General features: G+C 52.4%; 1 protein-coding gene across 8 annotated transcripts in view; it reads left to right on the forward strand.

The window, feature by feature from the left end:
- The window catches only part of CTBP2 (C-terminal binding protein 2), a 160881-nt gene that overhangs the window by 10366 nt on the left and 135779 nt on the right, over positions 1–14736 (forward strand). Inside the window, exon 1 of one of the 8 annotated variants that reach the window (XM_057734333.1) lies at positions 865–881. The exons of 6 other annotated variants lie outside the window; for them this stretch is intronic. The gene's annotated coding sequence lies outside the window, so the exon portion shown is untranslated. Of the gene's footprint in view, positions 1–864; positions 882–1600; positions 1618–14736 lie in introns of those variants that run through there. One more of the 8 variants, XM_057734334.1, reaches the window with a different exon arrangement.

Genomic DNA, 14736 nt, shown 5'->3' on the forward strand with positions numbered 1-14736 from the left:
CGGAATCAGAAGCCAGCTCCACCTGGCTCTGGTGTCTCTGTAATTGACTGAGGCTTCTTTTGGCTTTTGATTGGGACTTGTGTACATCTGGGGATGGCTTTGCTATGCTGGACAAATTAGACCCCTGTCCTCCTGATCTCATGTTCTCCCTTGTCTCTGATGTGCACACCCCCCTGCCCTCACACAGCTCCCAACACACATACACACACATGCCCTGAGATTATGAGGATAGCTTTCACAGTGTTTATGGTTTTTTTGTGGTCAAATTGGAATTAGTGGCCAGGTACCATTCTTATCGGTAGGTAGGTAGGTAAGGCTCGGATTTACAAGTCTGTGGTCTGGGTGAGTGTTCTTAGTGGGAGTCTTCTCAGAGTGAGCCCTCTCCTTCCTGGCATGTGCCCCTCACTTGGGGGAGGGGCTGGAGGTGGACGGGGCACTCCTCTCTCTCCCTCTGGCTGCTTCGCACTGTCCAGCTGGATTCTTTATGCGTATCTTACAGTGGGAGTGGGGTTCTTGTGTTCAACATGGGGGAATTCGGGAAAAGAGACAGGGAAGAGGGTGAGGATTTCACCTAATTGGAATAAGTCTGTTTGCACCACTCCTGTAAAAACTGGCGAGAAACTGGATTCTGCTGGGTAAACCTCCTTTGGGTTGCTGCCCTGCGTTTGTGTTGGCCTTGGAAAGGAATTTGAATGAATACTCCCGAACAAAAGGAACAGCTTTCTTTTCAAACAGGCTATCAGAGAATTGAAAGGGAATGGCACAAAGTTGGGTGTGTCCTGAAATCTGGACACTGGCCCTGCCTGGGTGATGAACTCACCTGAAAGGCACCCGGAGCAGGTGATGCGGGAGCTCTCTGACTGACCTTGGCTTCCTTTAGGGTAAGGTCCCCACACGGTGGAGATGTTCCTGAAAAACAGGCTTTCCTTTAATTACAAGATTATCCTTCTGCTCTACAATGCTCCTCTTCCTTTCGTGAACACGTGTGTGCTTACAGACACGTGTGTGCTTGGGAAATAAAGCCCTGAAGCCGGTGCTGGTGCCCCAAGGCTCCAGCGGGGCTGGGGGTGGTGGGGACACCGCAGACTCCCCGTCTCAGCCTTTGGGTTCAGCCCTGTTTCCTAGAGGGTCGGGGGCAGGGCGGGATGCGAGGCGGGATATCTTTTGACCAGTTAGTCTAGTCAGCCCTGGTGTGCTGGCTCAGCCCACGCGTGGGTCATGATTCTGTTCTGTCTGTTTTAAGTATCCCCTGCTGTTTTCAGACGGGGTCTCCATTCTGCTTCACTTCCCCTGGGAAAGGGTGGTGCCTTGCAGGCCTCAGCAGTGCGGTGCTCGGTGGGACTTGAGAAGGAGAAGCTGCTTCCTTGGGGACTCTTCTGCCCAGAGGGTGGATGTGGCATGTGCTGAGGGCCCTGTAGTTTTATCAGCCTTAGCCGGCCGAGAGCCAGGATTTGTGAGTGGTCCCAGAACCATTTTGGGGTCTGCAGGTGTGTATCCCTGTCCTGTCCCAGGATCCCTGGCTCTGCAGAGAGGCCCCTGTGCCTGGCATCCTGGTTCCCTCCAGCAGGACACGAGGGAAATCTGATGGGATTCCCATGTGCCCATGTTGGTGCCACGGTGAGTACACCAGGTTTCCCAAAACCCTGTTTTTCTCCGCCTTGGCCATGTGCAGAGTTCTGTTTATTCTCTCTGTTCCTCCAAGGTGTTTGCTGCTTTTTGCTCAGGGCTGAGGATCCCCCCCCACCCCCCCACCCCCCCCCCCCCCCGCCCCGCCGCCAAACGTCCTTTCTTCTCATTTCTCAACTAAGCCTGGGATTAAGAATGTGGCTTCATCTGACAAAAGCCATGAGATTTCAGAATTAACGTTGGAATTCTATCTGTAATGATGTCTTCCTGAGTATTTAAGAAGGGCTTTGAACAGTGGGTAGTTTTTTTCTTCCCTAAACTGGCCAGACATGCTCCAAGTAGTGGGCAGAGGAAGCAGCTCAGAGTGATTTTGAGTTTTCTTCGCGATAATTGTGAGCTTGCCTTATTTGAGTCTCCCAGGGGCAGGAAGAGAGAGGGGCTGTGACTAACAGTTGTTTGGGCTGTGCTCTGACCTTAGATGCTGCTCAGAGCTCAGCAGAACCACTTGGAATGCACATTGCAAGTATAACTCTGGTTCTTAAAAGGGTTTCTCTGCAAGAAAGATGAAAGGTTTTGTTTTGGTTTTGTTTTTTTGTAACTTATTTCATCATTTAGAGCAGCAAGTAGGCAAGCTGGGGCCTTGGAGGGAGAGTGACTGGTGGGAGTCGGGTCTGGGTGCCTTGTTCGTGGGGAGGAGGGTGCGGTCAGTACAGGGACCACTTTTTGGCTGTGCCTGTGGCTGGGAATTTTGCAGCCTGGTGGTTACTTGACATGTCAGGCTCCAGGCTCAGATCCAGAAGCTTTCCTCTGGGCCACCCTGGAGCACTGGGCTTATCTCCGTGTTACCTGGAGTCTCACTCTGATGGCGAGGGAGGGGTCCCACCAAAAGGCCATGAACGTCCTTTCCCAGGTCTGAGGCTATGCCCAAGGAGGGACGGCCCTGCCCTCAAAGATAACACACATCCCCACCAGCAGGGGAAGAGGCATCAGATGGGACAGACTGTTCTAGAAGGTGTGGGAAAAAAGGAGGGATGGAATGAGACACGTGATTGCATTTGGGATTTCCTGAGCCCTCGAAGGGGGCTTCCATTTCTGAATCGGAAACAAGGGTGAGAGTAGGGTGGGCTACAAGAATTTGATGGGGTGATATTTATAAAGGGCTTAGGCCAGGCCGGACACATTGGAGGTGTTTGTTAAATGTATAAAAATGCAAAATAAATAAACAAGTAAATCAGCCGCTCTTGCCCTGAGGTGTCATGTGCCCAGTGGAGCAGATTTCCTTGTGCCTCCTTGCTGCCTGAACAGATAGAGCTCAGGGGGACCTGAAGGAGGCACTGGCAGGGGAGGGGTCGCCCTGGGGGCATGTCCTAGAAGCCTCCAGGGGCCTTGAGTGCTTTGGTTGTGCAGGGTGGGAGATGGGCTTGCTAGTCACTAAGGTGGTGGGGTGGGCCCTGTCCTAGGCAATGAGTCCACTAGGAAAGGGAGGTTTTAGCCTTTGCAGGTAAACATGGATGAGTCTTATGGAGTCAGGGGAAGTGCCAGGTGAAGGGGTGGGGCCCAGGGAGAGGTGCTTGGGTTGGGAGATCCGGATCCTGGGGCTCTTTTGAGTCCGCCTCACGCAGGACCAGGAAGGATGGGGGTAGGGAGCAGCCCATCGTCTCCTTGATTCCTGGGGCCAAAGTGATGAACTGAACACGGTTCAGGAGGTTGTTTTTAGACTGTGGAATGTGACTCGGTATGAGGTCACTCTGAGAAATGCCCAGTAAAATATTTACTTTCTATTTAAGACCTACTTTCTCTTCCCAGAGAAGGAAGAAAAAGTGAGTGGTTGGGTGCTGCCCTCCTTTGCCTGAGGACAGCCAGCGCCTTTGACCGGGGCGGGGGGTGGGGTCCGCTGGTGAGGCCTGCTCAGTTTTTAATTTGACACCACTGACAGCTCAGCACCCTCTTTACACAGTCGGTGAAGCACAGCGGAGGTGGGCATGACTGGCCACATTCCTGAGGGGTTTTGTTTGGGACAAGGCACTCTGTCCCCTTCTCCATATGCATGCATCTGTCTACAGGTACCCCCTCTCCCTGTCTAGGTCCCCAGTAGGAGGGTCTGAGCCTCTGGAGTGCTGTGGCAGTGAACTTGCTTCCCAGAGAATGGGTTTGTCTTCCTGGCATGTGGTGGGCACTTGGTCAGCAGCAGCTTTGCTGACTGGCCCAGGTCCAGCTGGGTGGCCAGTGTGTTTGTGTGTCCCGATCTGGGCCCAGGAAACTGTCCCCTTCCGGGGCATTCATTCACTCCCAAGGACGGGCTAGACGTCCACCAGGGCCAGCCTACACGGGTGGTGAACTCCCCGCCCCCACCCCCCAGCAGTGTCACAGCTCTGCGATGCCTGTGGGCTCCAGGTGCAAGTTGTAGGGTCATGTGAGCATGAAATGGTGAGGTGGGGGCTGGGCGCTGAGTTGGGCAAGGTGTCCTTCCCAAGTCTGTGGAAGAGACCAATGGTTGCCTCCAGAGCGGCTGGTCATTTCATGGACCAGCAGTTTCTTTGGGCTTAATTTATACCGTTAAAAAATCTCACTTGGAAAGCAAGATGATCCTTGAAAATGCCCTTGGGAGGCAGCCAGTGGTGGAATGCAAGGGCATTTCGGGGGTCAGGGGCCCGAATGTCCTATTTCCACACTTGCAAATGTGCACCATAAAGAAGAGGCTGATGCAGGTGGGAAGTGTTGAGATGTCAGCTGTCTGCTGATGATTATTATTAGTGATGGTGGTGGAGGAAGAGGAGTAGGAACAGTGGCAGCCTCGGGAGCGGCAGGGGTGCTGATGTAACAGAGAATAAGTGCCCTTCTGCCCCGGCCCTGCTCAGGCTCCACACGCTGCGGTCTAGAACAGGAAGTTGGGGTTCGGGTCTTCCCAGGATCAGGGAGAGGGCCTTTGTGCCCTGTCGTATCAGAGGGAGCAGGCGAGTGCTAGCACCCCTCCGCCCACCCCGTGAGTTGGGCACACACGTGTAGTGCGTTTAGTGGCGAGAAGCAGGCTGCGGGCTTGGTGGTTTTCACATGAGTGACTCACACAGTCCCCAGGGAGGGCCTGCTGGCCGCCCAGGTGCTCTGAGACGGTGGCCTCTGGAGCAGGTGGAGCCCCAGGCACCCCTGGCCAGCAGTCAGTCTCCTGAGGCTCCACCCAGAGTCCCATTGCAGAAGCTCCAGGTGGGGCCAGAACATCTGTATTTTTTTGCAAACTCCTCCGTGTGGCTCTCAACGCAGCCAGCCCAGAGCTCCCAACAGCATGCAGACTGTCTTTCTTTCAAATAAACCACTCCCTCGACACACACCCACACACTTGAGCCTAGTTATTGAATATTTGGCACAACCACTGATTGAAAGATTTTATACTTGAATACTCTCGCCTCCGTCTGAATGAATAGATTTGAAAGTGGAAATCTGGATTTCTGCCTGACCCAGTCTCTCTCTCTTTTAAAAATATTTATTTATTTATTTAGCTCCACTAGGTCTTAGTTGCAGCATGTGGGCTCTTTAGTTGCAGCATGCAGACCCTCAGTTGCGGCGTGCGGGCTCTCTGTTGCGGCATGCAGACTCTCAGTTGTTGCGTGTGGGATCTAGTTCTCTGACCAGAGACCGAACCTGGGCCCCCTGCATTGGGAACGAGGAATCTTAACCACTGGACTACCAGGGAAGTCCCCAGTCTCCTTTTTTGGTTTAAGTGGGGGTGGGGAGGTTCTACCCCTTCAGCCAGGCACCTCGCATTCCTAGAGACGTGAGGGAAGTTTTGTGTGTGCCTGTTAAAATTACAGCTGGTTCTGTATTCGGATGCACTTGACATTTAACTTTCAGCAGTGCTCATTGAGAGCAGGCTGGGCTGAGTGTCACAGTGTAGTGGCAAAGAGAGAAATTGTCTTTACAAGTTATATTTTAGTAAAATATGAGCCGCACGTGCAGTGAAGCGCACTTTGAAAATCTGTATACACAAGTGGAAGACGGGTGCAGCGGAGTCAATGCCCTTCTCTTTGAACGGAGAGATGGGCACAGGGCACATCTGCCTTGTTAGGTAGGTGAATGGAATCCACCTCCGGGAGCTCACCTGTGCATTATTTCACCCATGTTGCCACACAGATTTTGGGACGACACCTTCTGTTTTAGAAACGCAGGTAAACACATTTTGTGGCAAATCCTTTTTATCTTGATTGGTGAATTTATTAATTAGCAGGCTTCAGTGAGGCTGATAGCTTATGTTGCCGCGTAGAGGACAGCTTACCTTTATTCTGTTTGTAGAAACACCTTGTTGTACACGGGCTTATTTTGTTTTTAGTAACAACCTCGATAGGAGAGAGTGAGGCAGTGTGGATACGTCCCAGTTGTGGAATCAGCAGTCGGGCCTCAAGCCACACGGGTGGGCTCACAGTTAGTAAATGATGGTGCAAGGTCTGAACCGGTTCTTTTCCACCGACACCAAGCTGCTTAAAGAATGGCTGTGTAGTCAGATAACCCATCCGTTTTAAGAGTCGAGACTTCGGCACATTTCCTGTACTAGTTGAAGAGTGAACTTGAAAGGCCATGCATGATGTCCTCAGACAAGAACTTAAGGGGTCTCCATCTGCCCCTTGATATGAGGTTGGCCACTGTGGTCTTGGGCAGAAAGGATTTACCCCTTCTGTTTGGGATAACTGCTTTCTGGGGGCAGTTTGGGGTATTTTTTGAGTTGCATGCCAAGCCATTTACTGTGTGAGAAATTATAGCCATTACTTTAATCTTAACCTGGCAAAGTGGCCCAGAGCTAAGTATTTGGGGCCACATGCTAAAGGGTTTCCAACTGTGCTTGAATATGAGAAGTGGGAGGCTTTGGGGCCCTAGCAGTTTCTTTGGGGGCTGCTTTTGGACTTGGGTTAGCAAAGAAATGACTTTATGATTTATGGTGTTTATGAAGACTACCATACCTATCTATTTTCATATAGACACCTTTTTTTTTTTTTTTATTTTTTTTATTTTTTTGGGATATAGACATCTTAATAGAGATTAAATACAGAATAAAGCAGAATGCATGAACAGAGATATTCCCATAAGCAGTGTTGTAGTGTTAGGCGGTATAATTATGTTTTGTTCTCTTCCCAATTAAGCAGTTGTGCATTACTGGGAAAACCACCTAAAAGAGATTTAGGGAAGCTTTATAACTTAGTAGATCAAATAAAAATAGATGTATAATATTTTATGCATAGGGTTTAAAATTTTTACAGTGTATGCTAAGGTGGCTCAATTGGGATTGATTTGTGGAAATTTATGCAGTGACATTAAGATGTATTTGCTTCTTCTGAAAATTGCCTGTTGAACAAAGATCTGCTTCTTCAGCAAGTAGAGCTCCTACTGTGTGCCCAATGCCAGGGCTGCAGGCAAGAGCAGGGATTTATCCTGAAGTTCAGAGAGCTGGGAGGGGGGCAGGGTGCTTCCCAAGTGCTGGGGTGGAGGGTGGGTCCTCTCCAGGCCGAGGGGTCAGGGAAGGATTGAAAGGCATTCTTGGTGCTCTCCCTGGCCCAAAAAAATACTGCATAGTACCTAAGAACAGAACCTCCAGATATCCACTTCCGGTCCCAGTGCCTCCAGGGATTAGCTGAAGGCCTGGGGAGGGTCCCCACCTCCTTGTGTCCTGGGTCCTCACAGTGGGGTGGTGGGCGTTCTTTGTGTCCACCTCCGGAGTCTGAGGTGTGGGCAGTGGGAGGGGCTGGGGCTGGAGAGGCCGAGAGTGGGTCAGAGGTCCCAGGGCGCCGTGAGTTCAGGTTTACTGCTTCCAGACATGGCATTTTAGAGCAGTGGTCGTGGTGCCTGGGAGTCCAAACCAGCGGTGGACTCACTGGGTAGGTGACGGTGACAGTGAGGGTGAGAGCTGTCAGAGTGTCTGGAACTCTGACAGGTTCAGATGCCCTTCAGGCTGTGGGGCAGAGAGGGAGCCGGTGGTGTCTGCCTTAGTATGTGAGGGTACGTGGGTGGGTCAGTCCGTTTCAACCCAGCCTGTCTTACACTGATGTTTGCGTTTCCCTCTCACTGTGGAGCCCCTGGGCATGATCCCTCCCTGTCCCTCCACGGAGAAGGCCAGGCACAAGGTAGGGCCGAAGGCTATTTTGTCACTTTACCCTCTGGCCCCACGTAGGTCATCTATAGGGGCATGGGTGGTGGCAGTCTCGCTAACGGAAGGGACCAGCAGGGGAGAGCTCAGGGTCTCTGCCCTTAGCTTGCCGTGTGACCTTGGGTGAACTCTGATGCTGCCCAGGTCTCCCCTTCAGCAAGAGTCCCTGGGTTTTCTGGATCGAGGCACACCTGGGGTCTCAGGACCACCAGACGGGGACAAGGCTGGGTGTGGCCTCTGGGGGGACTCAGGAACGTGCCCCATGCAGGCTGCAGGTCGCAAGGTGCCCGTGGCAGTGAGGGCAGACCCAGCCCTACTGGCCGGGGGGAGCCTGTCCACTCCTCGCTTACTGAGTAGAAGGTTGGAGTGTAAAGCGGCTAATGTGATGGATGGAACCCCAGTAAGAGCAGTGACGGCAGGGCTGTGATGAGCAGGATCTCATTTCTCATTTCCCGGCCGCTAAACTGCTGGAGGTCCCGAAACGATCTTCCTGACAAAACTGTTTGAAGTGCCGCTGAATTTCAGGGAGGCTGTGCGAGCGTGTGTTTAACAAGATCCTTCCTGCCGATGTGCAGATTCTTCTGGGTGGTTTCCTGGGAAAGCTGGTGGGGTGGGGCAGGTGGCAACAGAGGACAGCGCCCTTTTGTTGGAAAGGCCGCTCTGGTTGCAGTGGGATGGCAGTGTACTGCACAGGGTGTGTTATCTGCCCTGGTTTTTTGAGGGGGATTAACTTTCTGGGGGGCTGTGCCGGTGGCACGCAGAATCTTAGCTCCCCGACCAGGGATGGAACCCACACCCCCTGCAGTGAAGGCGCAGTCTTAACTGCTGGACCCCCCGTGAAGTCCCAGGATCAACTTTTTAAGAATGTTGTATAGATATAATTTACATACAGGAAAATTCACCCTTTCAGCGTTCAACTCTGCACGTTTTGACCAATGCTGTTTAAAAACCATGTGGTTGCAGAACAATTCCGTCACCAAGGAAGCTTCCCGGAGTCCATTTTGGTTATGCCTCTACCCTGTCTGCCACTGATGCAGTTTGTCCCCTTGTGATAGCAGAAAGGCCAGCCTGGGAAGTATGGGGAAGTACGTAGATGTTCCATGTGAGGTGCCAGGATTTTCTAGGCTGTCTGTCATGTCCAAGGGTTTCGCCTGGCCCAGGAGGACACTCCAGGCACCGCAGACAGACTTGCCCAAGTGGCACTACCCATGTCATCCCAGGGATGCCTGAGACTTAAGGAAGTTGGCCCAGGCTGGGCAGGTTGGCTCAGAGGCCAGTCGCTGTGGTTGGAATCTTATCTGCCCCATGAATCCACCAGCCCCCAAAGGGCCCACCTCCTCCCCCCAGGAGTGGACAAGTTCCACGTCCACACCTCGGGCCGTGGTGCATCTCAGGCCGCTGTCCTTCCACTTTCCAGGGACACACACAGTAGCTGCTCACCCTCCTCCACTGTGTCCTGCCAGCCCCTCTTGGAAGGTGCCCGAGGACAGGTGCCTCCTCTCTCCACCACGGCCACTGGCTCCAGGTCCAGAGGGACGGGGAGTGACCGCCGGGCTGTGGTCTCCTTCCTCTTTCTTCCGTGGGGAAGTGGCTTAGGAGAGAGCCAGGCAGTGTGTCTGCTTTCAGTGGTCCCGCACACCATGCTGACCGGTCGCTGTGCCTCCTGAGGGTGTGGGGCATCCCTCAGGTCCCTGCTGGGTTTCCTGCAGGTGGAGGCCAGCCAGGCCAGCCACCGTTTTGTGGTCAAGGAGTGTGGTTTGCAGAAAGCTTGGAGGGACCAGCGTGCTTTCCTGTGGGGAGGTCCGCGGCCTCCGCGGCCAGCAGTGGGCCACCTGGGTCCGCACCCCACCCCAGAGCCAGAGTCCTGGGCTCCACTCCTACGCTCGCCGGCTCCTGTGTGTCGCGTGGGACCCTGGTTTCTCTCAAGCAGGAGCTGTGTGCTGAGGTTCTGGCCGTTCTACGCCCAGAGGCCAGGCTTGTGTGTGGCCCCTGTTGCCATTCAGGAAGGAGGTCGCCATCAACTCACTCTTCATAGTTTTAAAATAGTCTCTTTATTTCCATTCAGGTGGGAGGAACTTTGTGAAATGAGTCTTGGAGTTTTTTTTTTTTTTTTTTTTTATTGGCTGTATTGGGTCTCCATTGCTGAGCACGGGCTTTCTATAGTTGCGGAGAGCGGGGGCTACTCTTTGTTGTGGAGCACGGGCTCTAGGCACACAGGCTTCAGTAGTTGTGGCTCGCGGGCTCTAGAGCACAGGCTCAGTAGTTGTGGCGCAAGGGCTTCGTTGCTCCACGGCATGTGGGATCTTCCTGGACCAGGGATCGAAGCCACGTCCTCTCCTTTGGCAGGCAGATTCTTAAGCACTGTGCTACCAGGGAAGCCCCGAGTCTTGGAATTTTAAAAACTGTTACCTGGGGATTGCCCGCCGTGTTTATTCATGTTCTGGTTGTTGCTCTTCAGGGCTCTGTATTTGCCTCCCTCCCCCGTCGCCCCAGCACTCAGGGCAGGGAGAGCGCCCACCATGTGGAGTGATTCCCGATGTATTTTGCCTGCGTTCACTCTTAGGAAACCATTTGATGCCTGTGAGCTCAGGCTAACCCTGACCTTAATTCCTGGCCTGAAATTCCTGTCTAAGCATCCTTGGCCTCTTTGGGGTGGTCATCTGTGAACTGCCACACATGCCGTGAGTGTGGTGGAGACACGCTTAGGAGATTCGGGGGGCTTCCAGATGCAGAGATTGGAGCCTGGGGTTAGTAGCGCCCAGGGTTGATGCCCCAGTGGGACAAGGGCCGTTTGAACCTGAGCTGCTTGTGTGTGTGTGGCTTCCACTCCGTGGCAGTTCTTCCTCGTGGCTGGGCTTGGGAAGGGACGCACCACCAGCCCAGTGCGAAAACCCGAGTCCTCCCGGCCTGGAGGGGCTGCGGGACCCAGCTGCCATGAGGTTGTGGGGCCCAGAGGCTGCCATGACCACCCTGAGACAGCATGTCCCTCCCAGTCATTGCCCAGGCAAGAAAAGTTGCCCAAAAACTGGAATTTATCACAGGAAAAGTTGAACGCTGGATTTTATTTAAACATCAGGGAGGAAAGTGGTTTATGTCCTGAAGGGCCCTGCATCATCTTCGGTAGTGGCATCCTGCAGCCGTGAAGCCCCCCGGGGACCTTTTCGCTCAGTCAGCAGCCACCTGAGCCCCTTGGAGCCAAGCCTTGAGCACAGTAGGGCTGCCTGTGTCCTGCCCTCAGGATGCCTCCCCAGCGCCCTCCTGGGGCTCCACACCTGTCTCCTCAGGATGACTCCACAGGTTAACACAGGTAACAGGTGGGACGCTGCCTCCCTTGGGTGTATCCTAAAGTTGCAGCAGACTTGGAGGGAAGGGAGTGGGCAGCCACTGCTGTGCCTGTGGGGTGAGCAGCTTGCTGACGTGTGTCCGGGCCCAGCTGGCCTCACTAGGCAGACGTGCTTGAGGTGTGCAAATTGTCAGATGATTACTTCAAAGGGAGCCAGTTAAGAAGGGCCTTTGCCTTCATTCAGGAATATTAGAAACACATTAATTTGTGGGTATATAATAATAAGAATATAGCTACTTTTTCTGAGTACCAGGAATGTGCTAGGAGGGGAGAAGATAAAACAAATGAATTTGGTGTATCGATAATAGTAACAGCTAAGGTGCCTCTCAGCGGCTGGAGGTTGATCTTCAGCTGGACATCTGGAGGCGCTGGGTATCTCAGCCCCTGCAGGGACACAGCTCTTTAGTGACGGCTGCTGCACAGGAACCTCGGTGGGACTTGAATCAAAAGCCCATTCCTTTGCACAGCTAACTGAGTGGATCTTCGGTTGCGCGCAAGTCTGGGTTTCACTAAGTCTTGCATCTCACACCCAAGAATCAAGGTCCTGGAGGGAAGTTTCAAAGCTCCGGAAGCTGCCGGGTATACAGGAGGCTCATCCTTTGTAAAAACATACGTTTTTGTTTCTATGTGGGTAGGGGTTTGCTTGGTTAATTTTTATTTTTTAAACTTTTGGCTCGGAGAAATTTTCTTTTTGGTTTGTGGTAATTATCCTTTCCTGATATGTAAATTGATTACACATTTGATTATCCATGAACCTCCTTCTGCCTCTTATTTAAACTTATTTTTACACAGTCCTTGAAACCTCAGCACGAGACTGTCCATCTAACTCTGTTTCTGAAGGTCGTTCTAATCAGTTGCCTCACAAGTCAGTTTAACATGGTGGGAACAGGGCCTGGCCTGCCGGGGGAGATGGGTTTGCTCTGGACATCTGGAAGTTCTGAGCTGTCTTCCTTCAACTTGATTAGCATGGGGATGAGTGAACTTGATCAGCAGCTGCTGGGCACGAGCTGAACCAGGCACGGTCATTGACGCCAGGCGAGCCCAGGTGGGAGGAAGCCTGAGAGCCTGTCCCCCACCTGAATAGGAGCCTGTTGCATAAGGCTCATGCTTTGCTCCGTGTCGAGTTGATGCTGTGTCCCTGGCTCCGTTTGCAAAGCCAATTGCCAGCCTGGGTTTTGTAAATCAGTGAGAGCAGTGTGGCAGGGGTTTGGGGGTGCAGAGGTCTCCCTCATCCGGTCCCCGAGGCCTTCTCTGCATCTGATTCTTCTCAGAGGCCACCTAAGTAAGTCAGCAGCCCCAGTGGACTCCCGAATGTTTTCTGAGCCTCACCTCGATAAGAATAAAAACGTTTTAGTGCTTGATTTGATTTGTTTGCTAGAAGATTAGTACAAAAGCAGGAAGGAAAAAGAATGTGTGGTGGAGGTGATTGCTGGAGACTGGCAGAGGGTTATTTACAGAGTTTTTGCTGACAGTCCTTGTTTAAAGGAATTCCCTGTGAGATTTATGAAGCCTTTCCAATTTATTGTCTTTCCAAGTAAGGTAAGCAAATAAATAGGTTATTCTCTCTTATTATGAACCTAGCCAATATAAGATTAAAAATAAGAGGAAACAGGGCTCCGTTTTTTCCAGCCCAGTGTGTTTCTGGAATTTGCAAAGCATCTTGGAAAGGCTTTTTGTTTTGTTTTTCACTCGAGCACATTGTGCGTTTAAAAGATAAAGTCTGACCCTTGATATTGTGTGTGCAGTTCCCCATCCTTGAAGAGAGCTGGCTGCGGTCTGGCAGGGACAGTTGAGGCGGGGGCGGTGCGGCTGGGTGTTGAGCCCACCACAGCCAGCAAGGCCTCACAGCCCCCTTGGGAAACCAGGCCGAGGGGTCCCCTTCGGGGTTCCGAAGACCCTGCTCTGAGTTTGGTCACCACTGTGATGTCCAGGAGGGACACTGTCTCTGCAGGCCTGTGGTGTGGCCCTCTGTAAAGAGCAAAACCCATCTGTCACACTGAACTTTTCCTCCAAGACCTTCCTTCCTATCTTCTGTTTTGGTTTTGATTTTGTTTTTCTTTTAAGGACTTTTATTGAGATGTAATTGACATACAATAAACTGCATATATTTAAAGTGTACGATTTGATGTTTTTTTTATTAGAAATGTATATATGGCAATCCTAATCTCCCAGTTCATCCCACCCTCTTCCTGTCTTCTTAATTTCCTCATCCCTTTTCCTTTTTAATCTCCTTTCCTGAAATTGTGGGGGCTTGTGATATTTTGGTGAATTGTGATTTGGGCGACATTGGTATGTGAAGACCCAGATGGGAAATTTTTATTTCTAGGTAAAGAATAAGCTGAAACATGAGACCTTGTAATAAGATAAACATCTCGTTTCCTGGTGGTGATGTCAGTGCTGAAGATTTGGGTGGGGAAAGTTTGGTGACCTGTCCCCTCCCAGCTGTAGCTCCCCCCGTCCTTCCCCTGCCCAGAGCCCATTTGGAGTCCTCGCTCCCTCCAGGCTGCAGGCAGTGTCACCAGGGAGAACACCCTGTTACCATTTTGGGAGAAGGTGTTTTGTGTGTCTGTCCCTAGATGTGTGTGGCCTAGTGATGCTATTTTGGGGGGACTAATAGTCAGCGTTTTGGATGGTGTCTTGTAACAGACTGTGCGGTCCAAGTTCATCAGCGCTTGGCATGTGGTAAGTGTATGCTGTGGTTCAGTGGATTAGTTCTGGGGTGGCGGGCCTGGGGTCAGGAGTAAATCGGACCTAAGCAGGGAGGTTTGGAAGATGCCCAAGGCATAAGTTCTGCAGAATGGTCTCCGTGGGGTTCGTCTTCCTTCTTGCCCACTTCCTCCACGGTACCTCCTCTCTCTGATGGACCTTCTGTCATCTCGGGGCTAATGAGCCTTGGGGGGGATGACAGAACATTGTGGTCCACACCTTGCTGGCCCTGGGGTGGTGGCCTGAACAAGCCTGACTGGGTCCGGCCTGCAGGAAGCAGACCACACAACCAGAGGGCACTGGGCACCGCACCCAGGGGAGGCAGCGGGGGAGGTAGTCCCAGCACTGGGAGCTGGGCTCCTATCCCTACACCCAGAGGTCTGGGAAGTCCTCTTTTTTTGTTTTTTTAATTTTATTTTTATTTACTGACTGCGTTGGGTCTTCATTGCTTCACACAGGCTTTCTCTAGTTGTGGCGAGTGGGGGCTCCTCTTCGTCGAGGTGCGTTGCGCAGCCTTCTCATTGCGGTGGCTTCTCTTGTTGCGGAGCACAGGCTTTAGGCACGCGGGCTTTAGTAGTTGCGGCACACGGGCTCAGTAGTTGTGGCTCGCTTGCTTAGTTGCTCCGCGGCATGTGGGATCTTGCTATACCAGGGCTCAAACTCGTGTCCCCTGTGTTGGCAGGCAGATTCTTAACCATTGTGCCACCAGCGAAGCCCTGGGAAGTCCTCTTGAGGAGGTGGGCTGTGGGCTGCAGGGGGAGGGGCCGCCCAGGCTCCCCCCAGCTCCTCCCTTGGAGGCCGTCATGCCCTCTGCCCAACTCCCTCCAGCCCCATCCTTTTCATCCCTACCTGGACCTGAGATCACCTGGGGAAGCTTTGAAACCAAATCTAAGCCCAGCCCCACCGTCAGAGGTTCTGAGTCAGGGGTCTTGGG

Source organism: Hippopotamus amphibius, chromosome 5, assembly GCF_030028045.1.
Source record: "Hippopotamus amphibius kiboko isolate mHipAmp2 chromosome 5, mHipAmp2.hap2, whole genome shotgun sequence".
Lineage (NCBI taxonomy): Eukaryota > Metazoa > Chordata > Mammalia > Artiodactyla > Hippopotamidae > Hippopotamus > Hippopotamus amphibius.